Genomic DNA, 25,226 nt, shown 5'->3' with positions numbered 1-25,226 from the left:
CATCAGGCTCCTCCGCTGGCAGCCTGCTTCTTCCTCTCCCACTCCCCCTGCTTATGTTCCCTCTCTCTCTCTGGCTGTCTCTCTCTCTGTCAAATAAATAAATAAAATCTTTAAAAAAAATATATCTGGGAATGTGGCCAAAAATCTCCATTCTCACAATTCTTTCAATGATTTTATAAACAGTTTATGTACAGGGACAAATGAAATCATGTGGGCAAATGAAATATGTGGGCAAAACCTCAAAGTCTATGAAACAATATAGTAAAGATAGGAAATTACATTGTAGTATAGGTTTACTTCAGTATTATTTATAGTGTACTGTTTTATTATTTCATTTAATCCGCATATAAGCCTATCACGTAAGCATTTTTAACTTCATTTAACTGATAAATTGAAGCATTAGAGAATTCAGGTAACTTGCTGAAACACACAAGATTCAAATATGGATGCACTGGAACTAAAAATTAATGTCATGTAGCTAGGAAACCACCTATATTGTGACAGAATGTATAATTAATATTTCAGTACACCTTTTAATCAAACAATTTGCTGAAATCTTATCTGATGAAGCAAGCTAGAAATATGTCTCAGTTCCTGTTGGCTGATTTTATTAGCTACTACACAAATGCTAATGTCACTATAATAATCATAGATTATCCAAGATAAAACGACTGTTAACTACTAAGCAACAAAGTTTCAGGGATGTCATAGAATCATAAAATGATGTCAGGTAGTCATTTCTAGTCAACAATCTTCAAACACAAATATTTACAGTTGAGAAGCCCAGCAGTATGCTAAGCTCTTACCACCTAGTGAAGAACCCACTCAGCTCCAGACCTTAGTTACCTGACTGCTTTATTAATCTCTCTTTACTCCATGGGCCCTAGACTCTGTGCTCTTCAACTCAGTATGACAACTATTTGTCTTAGTGCTAGAATAGGACTACATTAGATTTCAAATGTCTTTCAGGGAATAATACATTAAATGCTGTTGCTACAGATACACTTTTAGGATAAAGGGTTTTTTTGTTGTTGTTTTTTTTCTCATTGAGTCTTCTCAAGTTATCTGATAAAAATACATGCTTGTGAAAAGATGTGCTTCTCTTGACCTCTTGCTAAATTGAAGCAGGAAGGGTCCCCTGATTCTGTGTTCCTGAGTTGGCCAGTGTGGGATCTAGCAGAGCACTAGACATTTCAAAAATAAGATGAAACTGACTGAACCTTAGCTATTATGAGGCTTAGCTTTGATTTTGTAAAAAAATTCACTGAAAGTGTAATTGGAAAATACAAAGTCGTCCAAAGCCATGTAACTTTTAACAGAATACAAATTCTTCCCTTTCCTGTGTTCACACCCTACCCTTTTCCTCTTCCTTCTCATTGATGTTACAGACTTGCTAAAATATGTGGACACACAGATATTTTCACAAAGGGGGAAAAAGTAATGAAAATGACATCTAGAAATAGAAATTGCCAAAAAATAATTCAAATATTCACTAGCTATAGATAGATTTGATGAAGGTTTTCTGACTGAGATCTTGGTTTCTTTGTTTTGTTTTTTGAGAGGTGATTTTCTGTGTTTTACTCTCACTCAAATTTTGTATGCCAACTCAGATTGTATAGCTATATCCTGTCAAGCGTATTCCTGAAGGAGTCAATTCTTCCATAAAATCAATATCTAATTCTCTAAATAAAGAAGAAAAGATACTTACAAGTCTCTGATTAAAATATTCTGTTATTTTCAAGAGGTTTAGGAAGAAACTCTGATAAGCCTTCTTTCCTGTAAATTAATAATAAAGAAAAGCTATTAAGAACCAGAAAAGGAATAAATTCAGTTAGATTAACAAAATTATTTTATTTTTTAAAAGATTTTATTTATTTATTTGAGAGAGAGAGCATGAGCAGGGGGAGGGGCAGAGGAGAAGTAGACTCCCTGCTGAGCAAGGAGCAGATGTGGGGCTCAATCCCAGGACCCTGGGATTATGACCCAAACTGAAGGCAGATGCTTAACTCACTGAGCCACCCAGTTGCCCCTAGATTAACAAATTTTAATCATTTTGTTTTTATAGAGTTTCAACTGGTAAACACTATGACTTGACTTTCTCAAGAAAAGCAAAACCTCTACAATAAAATTTTCTGTTAAAAATCAAAAGGCCTTCATTTCAAATACCAGGTGTTAGTACCTAGGATTGCCAGCTACAAAATGCAGTGCATAATTACTGCACCAGTGCTATTAGGGATTAACGTCAAGTTGAGAAAGTCATCATCTAAAAGCGACTGTCCATTACAGCAAATACTTGTAGGCATAGAAAAATGACCGTAAGAAAATATTTGGCATGACTACATCTTTGGGAAATTGTAGAAACTTATTATCTTTTTGGAATGTGACTGTAGAAAAATTTTTTACTCTTTCTTAAGTGTCCTGAGGCATTGTACCAATATTCCCACTACCCAAATGGGCACCATGTGAAAGGAATAAAACAAGCTTGCTCCTAGAAACAAAGATAAACAATGTACATATAATTCCTGTTCACAGAATGGGCCCTGTATCTCAGGGTTGAGCACCTGACACAAGAAGGGTGAAAAATAATAGGAGTATGAACTATCAGTATTCACACTGGTCACTGAAAGCAAGAGGGCACTTTGCAAATTCCCTCCACCACATACCCACTACCTTTGGCCAGCCTGCAATTCACTCTTCTTGGACTATTGCAACAACATCCTAAATGACTTTTCTTGTATGCATTCTTGCTTCCTGCAACTCCACTCTTTACTCATATGTCAGATGGAATTATTTCAAAGTAAATATGTTCATGGTCATTCTATAACTAATCCTTCACAGCTTTCCCATCACCTGCAGGATCAAGTCCAAGCCCTTTCACAGCATGTATGGTGCCCTCCAGGAGTTGGTCCCAATCCACCTCTCCTTCACCATGCCAAACCTGCATTAATCCCAAAGCTCTGAGGTCATACCCAGTTAATGGCACCCCTTTACCTTATTTATATTGCCCCTGTGACTGAGGTTCTTTGCCCTCAATCCCTTCCCCATCCCCTGGCTAGCATATATTCATCCATTCAGGGTTAACTTGGGCACTGCTTTCCCAGAAGACTTCTATGCCCTTTGGGCTAGTATGTTCCCTCCCCTGTGCTCCAAAACACTCTGCTGTATCTCCATTATTGAACTTACAAATTTCTGATTACTGCTTTCCCATCTCCATCTCACATAATTTTTTAAAGCCTTTTGAGGACATTGGCTGTGACTCATTCCTCTTGCACAACATTTTGTACATGGTAGGAGGAATAAAATAAATATCTGTTGAGTGTCAAGGGGCATGAGGTATTTTTCAGACTCAGAGCTGCCTGAATGCATACTTTATCACTGTGAAAGAATTTTAAAATCCAAAATGGACATCTTTTAACCTTGTTCCTGTACCCAGCTTCCCATACGGTTTGCACTGTTCCTCTCACTCTGTGTCTGGGACTATTTCTCTTCAGTTGAGTCTAATTTGTTCAGGCCAAATATAAGGAACTGAGAAGAGGAAGAGAAAAATAAATGAAAACACAATCATGAGGGAAGTAGTAATAAGATAAAAATTTATAAGCTTCAAAATTTATGTAATATAATGTAAATATTCACCCCTAAAAAACAAGATTACAAAAACATACTTTTGCAGTCCCAATTTTTTCAAACATCTGCATACAGTTCTTGGCAAAGTTCTAGCAGAAACTGCAAACTGGAACCCAATTTAAAGTCAGTTTGATAAGACTAAACATTGTTATTTGTGTCTTTCAAATGCATGTTTAAAAAAATCCCTATTGTATACCTTTATCGTATTAGCGTTTTCATTTTATGAATTTTCCACTATTTCTGCCCATTGTAATAGAACCAAGAAACAAACAAACAAAAAAATAGTATGCTGACATAGTTATTTTTCCTTCTCTACCTCTTTGCAGGTTATGTTACATCCAAGTACACTTATGGGATGGAGTTTGAAAATACTATTCCAAACATATTTTTGATAACTCACACACATCAAAATTTAGATTTATGAGGGATATGCTAAAGATTAAGAGACTGGGAGAGTCTCTACTTATCCTAAGTTATCAACCATCAACAATTTTACTAGCAGAAGAGCAGTAATTTCTGAAAAGGTTTCCAGAACAGTGGCATGCACCTAACAACAACAATAAAATTATTTTGAGTGCACATCTCCTATTTATAAATACTTATTTTTGTAAATTGTAAGTATCACTCTACTAATAGACTTATATAAGTTATGTTATATTTTAAATTATTATATATATTAGATACATTGACAGAAATTTAAAATGAAATAAAAATGATATAACTGGGTATTTTACTATGTTCTTCCTGAACTTCAATATAAGATGCAGAATCTGTAGGACATTGCCACTGCACAAGGTCTAATTCTCTCTACTATCTCTCTTAGAACTACTATTAAATCTACAGTATTATATATGAAGGTTAGGAGATACTCAAGGTGAGAAGGCAGCGGTCTCACCAAAGGGTGTTTGTCATATGACTGACAAGAGAAGCAGATCAAGGTGTGGGTAGGTCAGCAGAAATCCATCATATCAGAACTACATGTACACTCAGAATTGTGAATTATCTAGTCCAGTGATTTTCAAACTTTTTAAAAATTTTTTTTCCAAATGAACTTTTTAGCAGATGGCCAATATGTAAGACAGATACACACAGAACTGCTCTGGTTAAAGCAGCTCCTAGGCTCCACCCACTCTCTCCCCCTCCTCCTCTCCTCCTCCAAAGGTGTAGTCTGAAAATGACATAACCACACTGCCAGTAGAGATGAGGCTACCAGTCTGGAGATGGAACCAGAGCAGCCATTTCAAGACAGAATGGAATAAAACACCTGAAGTTACTCAAACCGGGCACTTTTTCATCTTCCCCTTCAAATGCCCCTGCCTTGTCTTCATGGAGTGGCTTCCCTGTGTATCCTGATCTTATCCCAGTTGTAAATGTAAATACTTAAACTACGATGACATGATGGCATTTAAGATAATTTTGCTTCTAGCGTTTGGTAAAATAATGAGAATTTATTTTCTCTTTGAAATATACATTTCCTAACTTGAAAGTATTAATGACTGAAGCAGCCAGCCATGTCGATATACAAATAATTTACATAAAGAAGAAGGATCCGGCGCACCTCAAACACAAGATTTCAGGAGGTCCCTGAATCCTCAGAAGTCAAGATAAATAATACTTAATGCAATTTTTTAAAAAAAATCAAAATTAGTTTAAAAATGATGAAAAAAATTTAAATAAAGATTTGACCCTATATTTGTACAACTCAGCCTCACATACCTTGCCCAAGACCTGGACCTTGTCCAGCATCTTCTCTGAAAGAATAAAGAACAAATATAAAAACAATGTCAGATTAGTTGTAATAAGTAAATGTCTCTCTCTGTATCACCTAGGATTATAGAAAAAGAAGAAAATGTAGTCTAGAAGACAAAGTCCAAACAAGGTGTGTTCTGTGATATACACCTTCACACCTCAGTCTACAGGACTGAGGATGAAGAGGTTAAGGTGTTCGGGAACAAAGAAGCAACTGGACGACTGTAACACATGAGGTAATCCTTAGTTCATGCTTGCATTTGAACAATTTTACAATTTCAATGAGCTACTAAATCCATTACAGCTGCTTCCGTTAAGCATTCTTCTATTTTCATTTTGTTTTTAAAAGCAAATCATAGTTCTAAAATGTATAAAAACCTGAAAGTTGAAATGTGTCAAGTGAACATCATCTGATTCCTGAAAGCAAATTAACCACTTGGACTGCAAGACCTCGCTTCAAAAGGCTGTTCTTAAAATGTATTTAACCTCTCAAGCATGACAATGGAGAAAACCAGCTTCAAAGAAATGAATCATTGTGACATTAGCAAGTATGTACATTCATGAAGATGTTTCCATCCACAACACTAGTTTAGGAAAATAAATGACTCCATGTCTGACACAGAGTAGTCACTCAACACATATTTACTGGATAAATAAATGAATCAATGAATGAATGAACTTTGAAAAAAAGATTAGAAACAGGTATAATAGGACCAGATTATTAAGAGCTTTGAAGGTTAAGAGCACGGGTTAAACAAGAGAAAAAAAAAAGTGGCTCTTTAAAAGAAAGAATGGGTGGCTTGATAATGAGCCATCAATAAATCCAGCTAAAGGTCTGTAGAAATAATCTTGGCAATGGGCAATAAAGGCCCACCATAGGGTAAAGGCAATAAAATTGGAGTAAGGAAGGTGTAGCAGATGCTGCTGGTTGGCTCCCGGTTAGCTCTACTCCTTGTCTTTTATAGAAATAGGAAGTTTAGCTAGGCACACAGCTAAGGACCATGTAACCAAGCCTCCCATGCTGCTAAATAAGGCCATGAAATTGGATTTTGTCACTTAAAGATGGACTATGAGCAGAAGTCATGTATTTCATTTCTAGGTTATACCCTGAAAGAGAGGGGAATGTGGCCTCTGCCTCCTCTTGTCCCCTTTTTCAACATTGGTCTGTACCCACGGTGTTGAGCCATCATTCATCAAGCAGACAAGGACAATCAAGACTTTGGGGAAGACAAGCAACAGGATGGAAGGAGCCTACATTCCTAACAGTGGCCATGCCACTATTTTACCCCTGTACCATCGGCCTGAGCTATACACAACACAAAACTACATTTACATCGTGTTTAATCCAGCTATTTTGGCACTTTCTGATAACTGGCAAACTGATCTCTTAACTAATACAGATGAATCTAAAAAACATTTCAAAATGGAAAAATCCATGTAACATGGTGATAACTATAGTCAATGAAGGAAAGCAGTGAGCTGAAACAATTCCAAGGTTTTATGTTTAGAGAACTCCTCATCATAACAGATGAGGAGGAAAGCTGGTAAAGTTTAAATGGTCCCAATATACCCCAGGGGACACACATGGTGAGTCACTGGAACTATGTGCCTGAGACTCAGGCAAGAGGAGAAAATCGAAAATGGAAATTTCAGTAATTTTGTATAGGATATAGTTGAAAAGATGAGAACTGATAGAATCTCAGGCTCAGAGAGATCAGTGTGTCAAAAACTGAATAACAGGTGCTCTCCCAGAAGGCAGGAAGAAGCAGCAGTAATCAGCAAAGGTTAAAAAAAAAAAAAAGTTTGTTCTTACCTTAATAAGAGAAAGGTAATGATTTGAAATCATGGAATAACAGAATGAACCTTAATCCAAGAAGACAAACAAATTTAAAACGGATTTGATGTAGCCTAAACTTCTTAAATCTGTTTAAAGTTCTCATGAAAAATTAAAGCAAACATTTCTTGAAATAAAAAAGCATTAATCAGGGTTCTGAACAAGCCAGGTCTCAATCACGCTTTAGTTTCCATTTAAATGTCCAGAATCCCAAGACAGAAAAGAACAAGCAACAGATGCTTATAGCGTTTTCTCTTTTCCTAATTCTCACAGTAGAGGAAGGAGTGAGATGAGAGGAGTAAAGGGAAGTGGAAGCAGAAGTGTTTTGCTACTGTTCTCATCCTTTCTGTGAGGCTGATACCTGGAAATGACAAAATGAAACAAAAGCCTCCTCCCCACCTTTTATTAAGTTACATTCAAAGATGCAGTGGATCTCAATTTCACTTTGGATCTAAATGTAATTCACAGTGGATCTAAATTTATGCTTTGAAGTTAATACAAGGTTGGCAACATGCAAGTCAACTGTGACATATAAGAGTCTGGGAATCTATATCACTTGCCAGACGTGTTCCAATTACTGGAAGATCTCCAGCATTCCAGAATATTCAGGCAGTGTTGTGCACCATGCTCTTAGCTAGCTCTTCTTCCCCACCTGCCCTCTGCCACCCACCCAGGAGGACATGTTTTAGGGAGTCGTCAGACCAAAGACTTCCGTTCTTCATTCCACTGTCCACCACTGTCCAATTCAGACTGATGACGATAACTAGATTAATTTTTTCTTAAGATTATTTTCTCCCTAGCTTTAGGCTGCAGAATGTACATTGTAGTTACCCACGGACATCAAAATTCCAGGATTCTTTACCATTATATTTTACTGAAACCAATCATACGAATTCATTTTGTATGAGGAATTGATATTCCTCTCCTTTCCTTTGAAGAGAAATCTGTTAGTAATCTTTTCTTCTTCACATAGTGACTGCATTATCCATGGTCTTTAAACTGTGTGGGGGTTAGTTTTGTCCTCAGTGTTTGTAGCATTATACTTGAGTTTCATAATCTTTTTTAAAGTTCTTAATACTGGCTCAAATTGTGGGATTCTACCCTCCCCCCTTTTTAAATATAATAACCAGATATTACTATTTATTCCTCTAAGTAAATTGGGGTAAAAGGACTTGCCCTAAAATGACCTCTCCTTTATAAATGGTTGCAAAATACCTGAACAAGTTACTGTACACCATCAAGTTGGGGCAAAAAGGTTTTTTTTCTCTAATTTTGAGTTGATATAAGGGAAGAATGTGTGTGTGTATCAAGGGTGGGGGCAGGAAGGAGGATTGTGCTTCATGGTACTTCGCATACAATATGCAAAATTGTCATGCTTCGCTCCCATCTGTCCTGCCCATCTCCTCAGGTGTGGCTTGTGTGGTTCTAAAATTCCTGGCATTGAGCATATAAACTGAAAGACACTCTGATCACTCAGGAAAGTCCCTTTCTCTACCTCTTTATCATGTGTCATAGAAAAACCACATCGCTAAAGCACCAGTTGAACATTTATTATAAATTAGTCCCTGTTTCTTAATGTTTGCTTGCCAAGCTTCAATAAAGGAAGTTATGTTTTAAATTTTTCCAACAATATTAAAATTCTTAGCCTATATTACTTTCTTGCTTATATCACAATCTTCAAACACCAGGAAATCATATCATAAGCCTCAGATGTGTTCCAAATGATTTACAACATTTTAATAGGTATAACTGGGGCTAAAGAGAACACCGTTAGGCATCACAGTTAATAAAGTAATTTCGATGTTAATAAAAAAGCAGAGTTAAAATTTTAAGTATATACCCCAATACCCTTATATTTATACTAGCATATTTAGATCTGGCATTTATGTTCACAAAGAAAGCCAATGAAAATGATGTTATATATTAAAGTGAATATACCATCGCGGGAGGGAAGGCAGCTAACAATTGCTGAGTGTTCATGATTTTCCAGGTGTCTTAAACATTCTCACACTGAATTCTTACAAAAGGCCTCAAAAGTAGATGTTAATACTATTTATTAAAAGTAGATGTTAATACTATATAAAAGTATTATACTTTATAAAAGTATTATACTATATAAAAGTATATAAAAGTAGATGTTAATACTATTGGATACCTGAAAAAGCCTGTGGTTATAATAGAGCCAGCACCAAGCAGTGTCAAAATTGGAACCCATGTCCGTCTCACACCAAGTCACACTGTCTCAAGAAAGCAGTGTAACTTGATTAATTCAACCCACACGAGCAGCAAAAGTAAATATGTGGAAAATACGCCACATTTTTTTTCAAAGTGGCTTTCATTGGACATTTTATTAGCGTTGTATTTTAATACCAGATGCTCCATCCTCACCTTGATGAGATCAATAACCTGTTCAAAGGAGCCAGCTGTTTTTTTAGAAGCACAGCAGTATCCTTGAAGGCAGCTCGACATAGCACTGGATGATGGGCATGAAGGAGGGCGCGTGATGTAATGAGCACTGGCTGTTATATAAGACTGATGAATCACTGACCTCTACCTCTGAAACTAATAATACACTATATGTTAATTAATTGAATTTAAATTTAAAAAATAAAGACAAATTAACCAACATAAAAAAAAAAAAGTGTTGCCATCCTTCCATATCTACCAGAAAGTGATTTCACAGACTCTTAGAGTAACGGGTATGAAGTAGAAGAGGAGTACCAATAAATACAGCCTCAATTTTAAAGAATATATATATTATTAAATATAAAAATACTGCAATATATAATATTATTCTATATAAATACATATATTATTATCATCATCATTGTTATTATTTAGTGCCCTTTTGGGTAAGACAAGATGATTTTACGAAATAGATATAATGACCTCTTACAATACAGTAAAGCCTTTGGACTTCAGTTTCCATATCTGCGTAGATAGCCTGTGGGAGCTTTAAGGTATTTTGCCACGTAACCCTTCTTGATCTTGTTGAGAGGCAGTGTCAAAGGCGAGAACACTGGGCAAAGGAAGTCAGACACTCTAAAAGGTTTGGTCAGAGAAGGCTAAAGCTGGGAGAGATTCTAATACTAAAGACAGTATAATGATATGCACATGAGCTTTGGAGCCAGACTGTCTCTAGAACTTAATAGCTATAACTTGGATAACTTCGGCCCAACTTTATTTATAATGTGGAAAGAAAACTTCTGCCTCACAGAATATGTTATGAACATTACATGAGACAATGTCTGAAAATACTCAGTATAATGCGTAACACACAGTAAGTGCTTAATAAATGATAGTCATTATTAGGATGTTCCTTATACCCAAGGAGAAACTATACTTTAGAAGGTTAAGTGACTAGCACAAGATCATAGGGCATTTCTTTACTGTGGGGGGAAGGGAATATAAACTCAGCTTCATCTAAAACCAAACTGCTTCTAAATAACCACTTACCAGGGCACCTGGGTGGCTGTCAGGCATCCAACTCTTGGTTTCAGGTCAGGTCATGATCTCATGGGTCTTAAGATCAAGTCCAGCCTGGTGGTCGGTGCTCAGCAGGGAGTCTGCTTGAAGACTTTCTCCCTCTGCCCCTCCCAACATGAGCACATGCTCGCTCGCTCTCTCAAATAAATAAATCTTTAAAAAACTTTTAAAAATAAATAACCAGTTGCCAACATAGGACCAGAAAAGGCCTGAGAAAATTTTGAATGCACTTTTTTTCACTAACAAAACTGACTTTACAGCCAACTCTTTTTTTTCTCCTTCTGACCTTCATTTCCTTTCAAATCTAACTGTGTGAATTCCTGTGTGATTTTGATTCTGTTAGTTCTTGGCCTAAAGGTCTCTTTCTTGCATCTACTTTGTCCTGATATTCTGTATGGCTATTTCTTTCTCCTATAGTCTAGGAAAAACACACATAAAAGAGAAATATATTAGAGGAACATTATTCAAAAGGCATTTATCTTTGCTAACTATTTAACATGCTACAGATTTAGAATAAGATACAGAATTTCAGGCTCAGATTTTAGAATAATATTAAGGAAAAAAACCCCTGAAATAGCATTTTGAGATAAATCCATTCTTAAAGGGTCTTTCAAGAGTTACTCTTAAGCACTAACTGTAAAAACAATCTCTGAAAAACAAACTGATCAAGTAAAGACTTCATACTCAGCTCATCAGTAAAGAGACTTAGGCCGTAATGCTCATGTCTGGTTTTCCTATTTAACTTTGCTAAGGGATGCCTCCTAGTCTTGTTTCTTTTTGACGTTGTTGCTTGTTGTCATTGTCATTTTAAACATTTTTCTTTAATCCAGGTATATGGGTCAACTAAAAAAACTACATGATCTGTTTAGAACTGGAGAGGTATTTGGAGCAGACCACTGCATTAGGCTGTATACACCGCACTTCACGACTACCACTCACACCACAGTCCACACTCACAGCTGAATTTAAACACTGTTGATGTCACTGAAGTACAAATTTAGAACAAAGGAAAATCTTAATATGCGTTTTATAAAGATTTATTTTCTCCCAGAGTGTTGTTTACTAGACCCACTCAATTCTTTATATTAAATATATTTGCTTTTTAGAAAATGAATTAACTCATTTACATATGCTTCACTTTAACTTATTTAGATATGCTTCGCATTAAGACATTAAATTCAATGCACGGTTATAGACAGGACAAAAAAAGAGGCAAAACTCAACAAAAATATATTTAATATCAAAATCATCCCCTTTCTTGAATTTGCGAGTGACTACATGTCTCAGACTTAGGCCAGTGACATTTATTACTAGCTGCATTTACATCTCCAATAACAGCACCTTATTCATGTCAGGATTTATCTGGCTCAGAGAAAAATGGCAGCTGCAGTGATGATTCACTAAAACCAATTCTCAGTGAAACAGCTGCTGCCAAAAGCTGTGCTTCTCACATCAATCATTTGCTGATTGTCACAGCTAGTTGAGTCACATCATCTGCTCAGTCTATTGATTTCGTGGTTGTTGATATTTGCATTGCATTGCAGTACTACTGTTGTCATATCATGCTGCACTAGTTGAAATAACATTAGCTTCGGGACCCTTCGAATATGAGAAAATTCACATCATCATGAAAATACAACCATTTTGTGAAGGAGTTGGTGAAAGAGCAATCATTCTAACTGCTAAGAGACTAACTTATTTTTAGTAGAATGAGTCCCCCCACTTCTGGGCTTCTCTAGGGGATTGGCCTCGGTCAGTGACACTCCAGCAGTGTCACAAATACCAGATGTGGTGTCATAGGTTGAATTGTGTCTTTTCAAACAATATTTTGAAGTCCTAACGCCAGTACCTATGAATGTGATCTTATTTGGAAATAGAATCTCTGTAGATATAACCAAGTTGAGATGAGGTTACATTGAATTAGGGTAGGCCCTTAATCCAATATGACTGTGTATCCTTATAAAAAGAGGGAAGACAATGTGAAGATGCAGACATACAGGGAAAATGTCATGGGAAGATGAGGCAGAAACTGGAGTAATGCATCTACAGGCCAAGGAGTACCTGGCGCTACCAGAAGCTGGAAGAGACAAGGAAGGATCCTCCCCTAAAGGCTTTGGAGGGAGCATAGCCTTGCCAATACTTTGGTTTCAGACTTCTGGCTTCCAGACTGTGAAAAAATAAATTTCTGTTCTTTTTAAGCCATTCAGTTTGTAGTACTTTTTTATGGCAGCCCTTCTGGGGCATGGATCTGGGGATGATGAAAGACTCTCAGCTGCTCCCGGAGGGCATGGGTATAAATAGTGTTGACCCAGGGAAACATAGCACCTACATACACTTTTCTTACAGGCCACATTTACTCAGATTAGAGACTTTCCTCAAGTTAAAGCATCCTTAAGTATGTAGATAACTCTGAGGATAAACAAAATCAGGACACGACTAACAGATCTAAGATTTTAAAATATGTAAAAATAGCTTGAGATGAACCAAATATCCCATAACACCTTATGTTTCTAGTGCTTCCTGGTGTCATCTCATGACCTGTCAGTATTAACAGATGTCAAGCTGCCACCACATTTACTCATGCCTAAAAGTTCGAACACACTCAAAAAAAACAAACAGATGTATTGGAATCCCTAGAGTACCTATTTCCACAAAGTTTTTCAAAGCAAAGGAAGTGCAGAAGAAATGGCACAATGACGATAAGGAAGATAGGAATACACTTAAGGGATTGAGCCATTAAATTAAATCTTCATAATTCTTGCTTAAGTTTTTCTCTTGGAAGTTAGAAAACCATAGCAGCTAGATTCAGACACCCTTGAGTTATGCCAGCCCCACCACTAATGCGCTCTGTGTTTTTGGGCAAGTTACATATCCTCTCTAAACTTCAATTCCCTCATTAGTAAATGAGACTAATAATCTTACCAACTTTATAAAGAAAGTATTTGGTAATTATTAGCAATTATTATTATTACTAATCTCCATGTTAACTTACACTGCTACTTCACTCATGGAAGAGATGTGCCTCCACACCTCTGCCTTCTATTTTTAATCCAGAAAGAAATAAAGTCAGCTGCAAAATGGGTCAACTCTAAAAAGTACCCAGAGTGCTGCAGCCTCACTTGGACTACATGCAATTGGACAGAAAGGGGAAATCTTTTGCAAATCCTGTTGATAAGAATTTTTCTAAAATAGTCTAATCCTTTTCTTTTGTTTGGTAAATGGAAGATATTGGACATGACACTATCTTTTTAATCACTGAGCCTCTTGCAGTTTTTGATGGCCATTATGTATTCTGAATATCAAATATTATTAGGATGATCTTTTTACATAATACTTTAAACTAATACATACATCCGAATGGCCTTCTATAATGTACAAAGCATGCTCACTGTACTAAATCTATTCCCTTATAATGTTATCCTACTCTTTTGCTTCATTTTGTTTCATCTTTCATAGGTAGAATTTCAGATATCTAAAAAGCCAGTTATCATGCCCTAACTGTCTTCTTCTCAAACTAAAATAAATACCAACTATATATAACTTGTTATTTTTAAAACTTCTTCCAACATGTTGTTGAACAGTTACATTTTGAACCTAAATATAGTTATTTACTTTTAAGGTTGACAACTTTAATATTGTTGATTTCAATTCACCAATCTGGTGAGTATCAATTCTACCAAATGCTGCCCCTTCTAATATTCTGTCATCAACAAAGTTGAAAAAAAAACGTTTTTTAAATATTAAACAGAGCTCACCCAAAAACAGTGCTAAGGAGAATATCACTAGAGATTTTTCTCCACCTTGAAATGGGCCCATCCAAGAAAGGAACATAGAATTTATGGATAGCTTTTGGATCTGAAGACTTAAGATGGCTAAGATGGCAATACTCCCCAAACTGACCTACAGATTAAAAAATAAGCAACATTAAAATCCCAGCTTACTTTTCTTGCAGAAATTGACAAACTGATTCTAAAATTCAGCTGAAAAGTAGGAAATGTAAAACGGCCAAAACAATCTTCAAAAAAGAACTAAGTTGGAGGACTCACACATTTTGATTCCAAAAATTGACACAAAGCTTTAGTAATCAAGATGGTGTGATGCTGACATAAGGATAGACATGTAGATCAATGGAACAGAATTGAGAGTCTAGAAAAAAATACACATTTATAGTCGCTTGATTTTCCACAAGGGTGTCAAGACAACTGAATGGGGGGAAAGAATAGTCTTTTCAACAAATGGTGCCGGGACAACTGGATATTCAGGTGCAAAAGAATGAAGTTGGACCTATCTCACACCATACACAAGAATTAATTCAAAATGGATCATAGAGCTAAAACTGTAAAACTTTTAGAAGAAAATAAGTAAATCTTCATGACCTTGTGTTAGGCAATAGTTTTATAGATATAACACCAAAAGCTCAAGTAACAAAAGAAAAAAATAGATAAACTGAACTTCACTAAAATTAAACACTTTTGTGCATTAAAGGATACCCTCAAAAAGTGAAAAGGTTATCCACAGAATTGAAGAAATTATTTGTCCATCATATATCTGATTAGCAACTTGTACCCAGAATACATAAGAATTATTACAATTAAATAATAAAAGATCAATAACCCAATTTAGAAAATGGGCAACAGGCATTAATAGACATTTCTCCAAAGATAGTATGCAAATAGCCAAAAGGCACATGGAAAGATATGCAACATCACTATCCAATAGGAAAATGCAAATTAAAACCACAATGAAATACCACTTTATACCAGGATGGCTATGGACAATGACAAGTATTGGCAAACGTATGGAGAAACTGAAAGCCTCATCCAATGCTGGTTAGAATGTGAAGTGGTGCAGCCTCATTGGGAAATAGTTTGCCAATTCCTCAAACTGTTAAAGATAGTTACTATATATTCTACTCTTAGGTATATGCCCAAGAAAAATAAAAGCATATACTCATGTGAAAACTTATACAGGCATAACATTTTAACACTGCTTCACAGCAATGTCATTCATGATAACCAAAAAGTGGGAACAACGCAAATATCTATCAATTGATGTATGCATAAACAAAATGTAGTCTGTCCTTACCATTTAATATTATTCAGCAATAAAAAGGAATGAAGTGCTGATACATGCTGTAACATGGATGAAACTTGAAAACATAATGCTAAATGAAACAAAACACAGGAATGTTTCCATTTATATAAAATGTCCAAAATATGCTAATTTATAGAAACAAAGTAGATTTGTGGTTTCCTAGGGCTAGTGTGAAGAGAATGGTTTGGGGAGAACTGAAGAGTCATACTAATGGCTTTAGAGTTTCTCTTTGTGGTGATGAAAATGATCTAAAGGTGTTTGTGGTGGTGGTGCATGAATATACTAGAAACCATTGAACCGTATACTTTAAATGGATCACTTTAATGGTATGTGAATTACACATTAGCAAATATTTTTTTTAAGTTAAATAAATTTACTGGGGCGCCTGGGTAGTTCAGTCATTATGTGTCCGACTCTCAGTTGTGGCTCAGGTCATGATCTCAGGGTCATGAGATCCAGCCCCACATTGGGTTCCACACTGAGCATGGAACCTGCTTAAGAGTCTTTCTCTCCCTTCCCCTCTGCTCCTCCACTCTCCACTGCCTCTGTCTCTCTCTCTCTCTCTCAAAAAAAAAAAAAAAAAGTTAAATTTACTGCAAAACATCCTTAGAGGATGTTATTGTTCAGTGTGAATACTAATATGAAGGTGGATTTATGTGCAATGTGCAACTCAAGTTTATTCATACAGCCATTTATTCTTAAAGAATTTTGAAAAACAGATCTCAAATTGAACTTGACTCTTTTTTCGAAAATGAGAATGTAGAATTAGTATGCCAGCTTGTTATATTTAACATATCTCATTTATGTTCTCTACCTTTTGATTATTTTTCTAGAATAGTAAGAAATGTCTAATATGAATATTCAATTTACAAATATAAATGTTTGTATATAGAAAGTTTTATTAAAAGTGGTAATATTGATTGCAGGAATGCACAGATCACCGAGATTTTCTCTATTTACAACTCCGTTCTAAATCTGTTTTCCTGAAGAAGCCACACATTTCCATATGAAAGCATGTTCTCTTTGGTTTCTTAATCATAGACACAATCATCCTTTACACCATAAAACAGTATGGGGAGGGGGTTGCCTTATCTTATTTTGATCAAGAATTTGTGCTTGTTGGGGCGCCTGGGTGGCACAGTCGTTAAGCGTCTGCCTTCGGCTCAGGGCATGATCCCGGCGTTCCGGGATCGAGTCCCACATCAGGCTCCTCTGCTGGGAGCCTGCTTCTTCCTCTCCCACTACCCCTGCCTGTGTTCCCTCTCTCGCTGGCTGTCTCTCTCTCTGTCAAATGAATAAATAAAATCTTTAAAAAAAAAAAAAAGAATTTGTGCTTGTTGGAAGAGGAGTTTTTTGGTGTAAGTAACCACGTGCTTATTTAATTCTAAGACTTTCAAGCCTTTCATGCTTTCCAGTGATTACCATTCTAAACATATAACAACCTCTCTTTGCCATGAAGCCTATGCAAGGGACGACGTGACTATGTCTAGTTTAGCTTCTAAGAGAACAACTGATCACAGAGCTACAGAATGCTAGAGTTGGAAGGAGCCTTAGAGAAGAATATATTTAACTCTTTAATCTCAATCCTCTAATTTCAGAACAGAGGCCCTCTATGCCACAGTTCCTGAACAAGTTGCCAAAATATGGAGCAGAGGCAGAGTTAGATAAGGTCTTCTGAGGTCCTCCTCAGTGTTCTTTTTACCACATCAGACTGTCTTTCAGTGCAAAGCACAACGTGGACTTCTTTGCTCTTGACCATATTGTCAACAACAATGCATGTGCATACAAGTATGATAAACCCACCATGATCTGTGCGGCTTTTCTTATGCACCTCAGAATCCTCTGGGTTCTGCTGTGTTCAGAAAACACCTGCAAATGATTCAGTGTTTAGCTTTCTCATTCATCCAGAAATTTGACATTTCTAACTCATTTGTAAAGGCAAACTGAAGTACATAATTAATTTTCATGTTCTTTCAGAATATTTTAATATCATGCCGCACAGGATAAATGTTTTTCTTTTTTGCTTTTTCTTTTGTGCAGTGCTTTCTATTGTTGACTGTCATTCTCTGTGTCTTTTTATATAAAAGGTTCTTGTGTCTTACCTTTTTTCCTTATTTGTGTCCTCTAAAAATAGTCTGAGCAGAAATCTCTCAGCTAATAGATTTTCAAATTACTTCACTTTTGCATTTACAAATTCTCCTCTTGCTATTTTGTTTAATCAATGCCAGTCCATACATAGACAACTTTACCCAAAACAAGTTTAAGACAGAGAGTTCACTAAATTAGAATTTTAGATGCTAGTTAAGAATACGACTTCTTTCAAACAGTGAAATTCTTGCCATGAGGTGTAAGGATGACAAAATAATATTTTCTTCTACTAAGTTAAAGCTTACTCAGTGCTTGTGTGGAAAAAAAATAAGTCAAGTACCTATAGATAAATCATGTAACAGCCAAATGGTCTTGCAGAATGATTTCACACTTTGTTTGATTTATCAAAAGGTTCATGATTCACAATGTCTTTTAAAACCATAATTAAATTTTGCGTCATCTCTGAGGGAAACAGCATGGTAAGGGCTGAATACTCTTGATGCCAACAATTTTGAAAATATGTAATAACTCTATGGCTTGAAATTTAAAACTACATTCAAGTATATTTTATGTGTATCTATAAAGTCTCATTAATTTTGCTATGTACATTTATGGAGTAAATAAAATTCTAATGAGAAGTGGAGATCTTCAAACTTGTCAGGAAACCAAATTATTTTAAAGTATTTAGAAGTAGCTATTTCCATGTAAATAATATGTGAATAAAAACATACTATTCATTTAAACAGTCCATATGACTTCTATTTGGTGAAGTCTCACCTTTGTTCCTCATGAAAAAAATTGCTTTGATTAAAAATATTAAATAGAGCTTACTGTTTATTATTATTATAAAATGTTAGTAACAGAGGCTATGATTCTGTTGTATTCAACACTATGTTCCCAGCATTTGGAGGAGTGCCTGGCAGATGGTAAGCAGGTGCTTAATAAAAATTTGTCAAAGAGTGCTAAATAAATGAACAAATATCACTGTTAATATAAACATCTAACATTATCAAGTGCTTTGAATGTGCCAGGACCTGTGCTAAACTCGATTTTAATGCTTTCATCCTCTAACAGACCAACTGGGGACAAACTACTGTCATCTCCATTTTATAGATGAGGCTAAGTTCAGAAGGCTAAGTAAATCCCCAAGGTTGCCCACTGAGCAAGTTTAAGGATTTAAACCCGGTTCTCCCTCACTGCAAAGCCTGATCTTCACCCCTACTCTATAGTAACAATAATAGTACTAATAATAATAGCAATGCTGTAATAATAATAATAATAATAATAATAATAATAATAATAATATTGTTGAGACATTCCTGTGTGTGTTTGTTACACATGGTTTTAAGCCTTCATACATGTTGATTCATCTAATCCTTATAACATTCTTATAAGTCAGAAACTACAATTCTCAACTTTTGGATAACAGACAAAGTCTGTTATTCTGGTTTCCCCTCAATTATTTCCAATAATTAGGCTTGTTTTTATTATGGCTTTTTTGAGTAATAAGCCAAAGAAGAAAAGTATGGTTATGATCTTTTCATACTTTGTTCCAAGGCCTGTTTCTGGTGGGACTCTGGCTAAAGCATAAACATATAATAAAAATAACCTCCACCGAGCCACTAAAATATGCTAGGTAACTAATGTGACTTATTATCACAGTCCTCCTAACATTCTGAAGATAGATATGATTATCCTCATTTCATTGATGAGAAAACTGAAGTTAGGAGAGGTTGCCCAACCACAAGCTGGTTAGTGCTATGGTCAAGATTCAACCTCAGGTCTTAAGTCCAATTCAAACACATTAACCAAATATTATTGGTACTTCTCATCTTCTGGGGATAAAAACTTTCCTAGAACTTTGGAGAACTAAAATTGACCCATTCCTGACCTTGCTCCCCAAAAGCAGCCTTTTCTCTAGATTAAGTTCTTTATATCACGTTGATTAGGATATGCATTAAATTTACTAATCTTTCATGTAAATTTCAAAGAAAACTTGGGCCTGGAACCTTAGTTTGTGAAGGAAGAATAATTAGAAATATTATATACTTTTAATTTTCTGGGGGTCGCTAGGATATTTTTGGAAGAGGTTAGTTTTATGCTGGTTCTGGAGTAATTAGTAGGATATATTACATATAATCACCACTGTGATTTCAATGATACATCAAAGCAATAAAGACACAAAGGTTAGGTTAGTGTGTTTGGATAAGACTCAGTACTAGATTTCTGGAGTTCTTTTCCATAGTGGACTCAGAGTAGTTCCTGGACAAGAAATCCACTGATGGTAATCTTATTTGTTTTCACTCTACTTTCTTGTGGAATATAAACTCTTCCATTTGTCTTTAGTAATGTTAGTACCTGATGCTTGTAACACTGGATTTTTCATGTTTTACCACATTCAAAGCTCACCAAATCCATTCATAAAAATATCTCATTAAGGAGCACCTGGGTGCCTCAGTCAGTTAAGCATCCGACTCTTGATTTCAGCTCAGGTCATGATCTCAGGTTTGTGAGATGGAGCCCCATGTCCTGCTCTGTGCTCAGTGCGGAGTCTGCTTGAGATTCTCTCCCTCTCCCTCTGCCCCTCCCCCCACCTCCCTCTCTCACCCTCTCTAAAAAAATTAAATTATATATATACATATATATAATGTTAACAGTTCTTCTAAGATAACAATACAATCTTTATTTTGTGATAAAGTATAGAGGCAAAGGCACAATTAGAATAATGTTGAGAACTTCCCTACTAAAGAGACCCACATTTTTCCTCGCATCCCTGTCTTCAGTGACCTCTGGTTCAGATTTAAGGCAAAAAGATGTTCAGCCAGTGATGGTCCTGAGTCAGGTCTGCTCTTGCCAAGAACATGAGGCTCTCCCCTGGCCCTAATTTAGAAAGAGTTCTGCACAGAGTTTCCCCATTACTAAGGAAAAGTCAAGCTTGAACTCCAAAGCAGTAATTGCAAGCTTGAAAAAAGAACAAATGAGCTTATAAATGAATGAAGGCAATTGATGAAAAGTTAAGTCAGGCAATTGGATTTACTGGACCTCAAGGGATAGTATTTATGGCAATCTTAAAGGATTCAGCAACCTAAGCCAATACATTTCCTCCTTCATGAACAATATGTAGCCAAAAATTTATAAATGTATTAAATAATTACATATTATAATTATTAATTTTCACTATATAAATATATAAATAATATATATACATAAATTATAAGAATAATCACTTTTCTGAATTTGTAAATCAAATCTGACTCATCATTTACTAAGGATTCTTCAATTTTCATAACTACATAACTAATCAAGTGCCCGTATGTACAGGTGTCATCAAAGCACCATAGAAATGACTTCACCTAAACCACCTCTGCAAATATAAGTTATATGTAATATATCCTACTAATTACTCCAGAACCAGCATAAAACTAACCTCTTCCAAAAATATCTTAGCGACCCCCAGAAAATTAAAAGTATATAATATTTCTAATTATTCTTCCTTCACAAACTAAGGTTCCAGGCCCAAGTTTTCTTTGAAATTTACATGAAAGATTAGTAAATTTAATGCATATCCTAATCAACATGATATAAAGAACTTAATCTAGAGATTCCAGACAACAGCAAAGAATTAGGATTTGTGAGGGGCATGTTGGTGGTACAGTCGGTTAAGCAACAAACTCTTGGTTTCAGCTGGGGTTATGGTCTCAGGGTCATGAGATCAAACCCCACGTTAGGCTCCACGCTCAGTGCAGTCTGCTTGAGTTTCTCTCTCCCTCTCTGTCTGCCCCTCCCCTCCATTCTCTCTCTCTAAAATAAATAAATATTTTTTTAAAAAAGTACTTGTGAGTATTTCTTTAGGGTTATCATATACATCACCACATATCTGATAATTGATAAGCCTCTTATCTTTAGTCAAGTCCCTTAATTGTTCTAGCAAGAGCTGCAGATTCCTGCGTCTGTGAAGCTGGACATTGAGATGTGGCTGAAAGTTAGTGTTTAAGTTGAATTACTCCCTAATCTTTCAAAGATTAGAAACACACAGCTGAAAAAAGAGCTCAATAAATATCAATACAGTTTGTTGAAAACACCAATGTAAAAAAGATCCCAGGAAGCTCTTGCTTAACTATGAAGAAGGAAGCAGCATGCAGATATCTCCAAACAAGAGACCATCCAAATACTTCCGTAATCGTTCATTCATAAATTCCCCTCGCTACCAACTCTACATATTACCCTAAAAACAAACCTAAATTAGCTCCAAAATATCACCTTAACATCAGTCATTGGTATCAATAAAAATAATTAACAACATTAACATTAATAGTGATACTAAGTAAGGATGAATAGCTCCATTTTGGATGTAAAATATCACCAACATCTAATTGCAAGCCAACTGAATGATTATTACTCTGAAGAAAAGGAAGAAAAAAAAAACACTAACATTTCCAAGCATCTTGGTGATGTTCATGAGAGCGCCAAATGAGGAAATAACCAAAAGCAGCAATTTCGACTCAAGTTCTAGTGGATAAATGGGGAACTGAGAGCAACCAAAAGCTTTGTCATTCATTCCTTTAACAAATATGTATTTAACGTAGTAAACAAGAAAGACAATATCCTACTAATTTACAGTTTTGAGGAGGGCTATGAAGGGGAAAATGAGTTCCCCTATGAAGGGGAACTCAAGGACAATCTAAATCAGGTGGAGAGATCAGAGACAGCGCTCTGAGGCAAACTTGGTAGAGCTGCACATGGCAAATACACCAACTGTACCATGGGGCAAATGTGGGGGTCCCAGTGACCGTGTCTTCACTGATAAAATGATGTGTCTTTACCTACATGCCATTTCTCTCTCTGCACCCTCAGCACCATTATCTACAATTTAGGGATGCTCTTGTTTCCCTTCTCTTTTACTCCCAGAAGTCCCAGCTCCTCCATCAGCCTCCTTGCTCCTTTACTGCCTCCCAGCTGGGCTTCTCCTGACTGTCTGCAAGGGTAAAGCTCTAGCTATGTGGTCCTGCTGCCCTTTGGGGTCAGGGTCAGAGGAATGAGAACCAGCCAGGTGATAGGTATGCATGGGGACAAATCTCAGCACTGATAAGTCAGTGTCGCTAAAAAGCTTTTCTTGATGTTATAGGAGCAATTCCTCATCAAAATAGCTAGGCAAAATTTATTGCTTTCAAATGCAAGCATTACATTGAAAAACCTAAGTAAACAAATTTCATCTAATTCTCTATAAACCGATTCTTTCCAATTATTTAGGAATATGCTTGAGGTCTTAGTGTTCAGTTCACCTAAAATAAAAATGAGGTTTATGCTATTGTTACTATTCTTTAAAAGAACATTTAAAATTTTATGATAAAATGTCTACAACACAATAGTCTTTTATAAAACAGATTTACCAGATCTGTTATTTAATGGAGATAAACACTACCCTGGTCAGATTCTCTTCGCATACACAATAGCTCAATAACCTACTGTTGTTTTTAGGTATAAACATTTGCAGATGTTAAATCTGAAGATTTCTAGTTAGCAAGAAAAAAAAATCTAAGAATATTACGTATCCAGGCAAACAAACCTCACATTACCATGGAAGACAAATTACTATCAAGGGCTGAAAAACATACTAAAATAAGTCCCTTCTTAGGTTTCTCAGTTTCAAAGTCCTATACCTGGACAGAACATAAATAATTGTTTCTTCCTGAGCGTTTTATAGATAGAATCATGTCTAAAATGACTATTTTCCTAGGAACTTTCTTATAAGGCTTTTTAAAAAATTAAATTATTTTTATTAGCGCTATAAGTATTGTCTATTCTCTCCAGCAATATACATTTTTTCCACAATACTTGTCACAATTAGTAGCTGTATATTTGCCTCTTTATTTGTCTGTCTTCTCCTCCATTAAGGTGGGTACTATTTCCACTTTTGTTCCATGTCCTTGGGCCCCAGTAGGCCTTCAATATATTTTTATCAAATATATGGTATTAATATATAAGAATTTAAAATTCCTGAGTGAAATACAGGAAAGGAAACATGGAGACCAAAAGTTATTTAAATTTCTAACCACATTAGCAGCATATACAAAAAGGTAAACTGACTTGAGCCATATTTTTCTTGTACAAAAGAAAAATAAATCTAAAGTATTTAGATGTCAAAATTTCTTTTCCCAATACTAAATTGTGAGAGAGTATAAAATTTTTTAAAAGATAATGTAATATATTCCAATATGTTATGAGTAAATCAATACAGAAAAACAGAACACTAATAACCAGGAACAAGGCTTACATCTGTTTTTAGAGTTTGAAGACAGAATACCAAAATGTAAGTTACATTCTTAAAATCTACAATCACACAATAATGCCAGTTGGTATTTATGGTTCTCCTTATCCTTAGTTAACAACCCTGAACATAGTAGACTTTCAATAAATGTCTGTTAATACAAATAACATTCTAGAAATAAAAGGTAATGATTATGGGTTTGCCTTTAGAATATAAATTATGGAGGCACAGTTGAAGGACTGGAGGAAATGTCTGGAATGACAACTCTCATCTCCACCCTTTGTGTATACATTTTTATGTTCAGAAGGTACAGTGGGGCAGGGGGGGAGAGCAGCAAGAAAAACACATTCTGTTAAGTGCCTACCCTGTTCCATGCACTTTTCACACACATGATCTTATTCCAACATAATGGTCTGAATTATCTCCATTTTTCTTTATGAGGAAACTACAGTTCAGAAAATTAAACGTCTTAAGATAGAATGAATTCCAACCCTTGTTGTAACTAGTTAGTCCCCAGAGCTTAAATTCCTCATACTACATCACCCTGCCAGAGCAGAACATCAGGAGTCAAGCTTGGGCAAGACTAGGAGAGGTGACAGAGGGATTGTGGTTGTCCTCAAGCACTAAAACAATCTTGTCTAAATTAAAACACAGGTAATGTCCTGCTGATCATAAATAGAGATGGGTAAAGGCACCCAGTGGAAGAGAGGGCTTTTGATTATTACCAGGAAGCACCCCCCAACCCCATTTTTTTTTCTTCAAACAATCCTTTTCAGTTGTACTAAATGGAACAGGGAGTTTAATATAGAGGGGAAAGTATATGTTTTGGAACCAGACTCCTCCTACTCCCATTCCCTCCCACTTCTCTGTTGCCTCCCCTGCCATCCTCCAGTTTGAACTGTAAAGCATAAGATAAGCCACCTTAGGGGCGCCTGGGTGGCACAGCGGTTAAGCGTCTGCCTTCGGCTCAGGGCGTGATCCCGGCGTTGTGGGATCGAGCCCCACATCAGGCTGTTTCGCTATGAGCCTGCTTCTTCCTCTCCCACTCCCCCTGCTTGTGTTCCCTCTCTCGCTGGCTGTCTC

The 25,226-nt window shown here is 36.0% G+C and overlaps 1 protein-coding gene across 17 annotated transcripts in view; it reads right to left on the bottom strand.

Moving 5' to 3' along the window:
* The window catches only part of PKIB (cAMP-dependent protein kinase inhibitor beta), a 192,504-nt gene that overhangs the window by 40,792 nt on the left and 126,486 nt on the right, over positions 1-25,226 (bottom strand). For 15 of the 17 annotated variants that reach the window (XM_087865440.1, XM_087865434.1, XM_045798581.2 and 12 more), the window contains one exon: positions 1,709-1,776. The gene's annotated coding sequence lies outside the window, so the exon portion shown is untranslated. Of the gene's footprint in view, positions 1-1,708; positions 1,777-5,340; positions 5,376-25,226 lie in introns of all 17 variants that reach the window. The other 2 variants (XM_045798583.2, XM_087865441.1) reach the window with 1 other exon arrangement.

This window comes from Ursus americanus, chromosome 11 (genome assembly GCF_024610735.1).
Source record: "Ursus americanus isolate L20-20 chromosome 11, mUrsAme1.1.p, whole genome shotgun sequence".
NCBI lineage: Eukaryota > Metazoa > Chordata > Mammalia > Carnivora > Ursidae > Ursus > Ursus americanus.
Note: the sequence above shows the minus strand (reverse complement) of the source record. Positions and strands in the feature narration are given on the sequence as shown.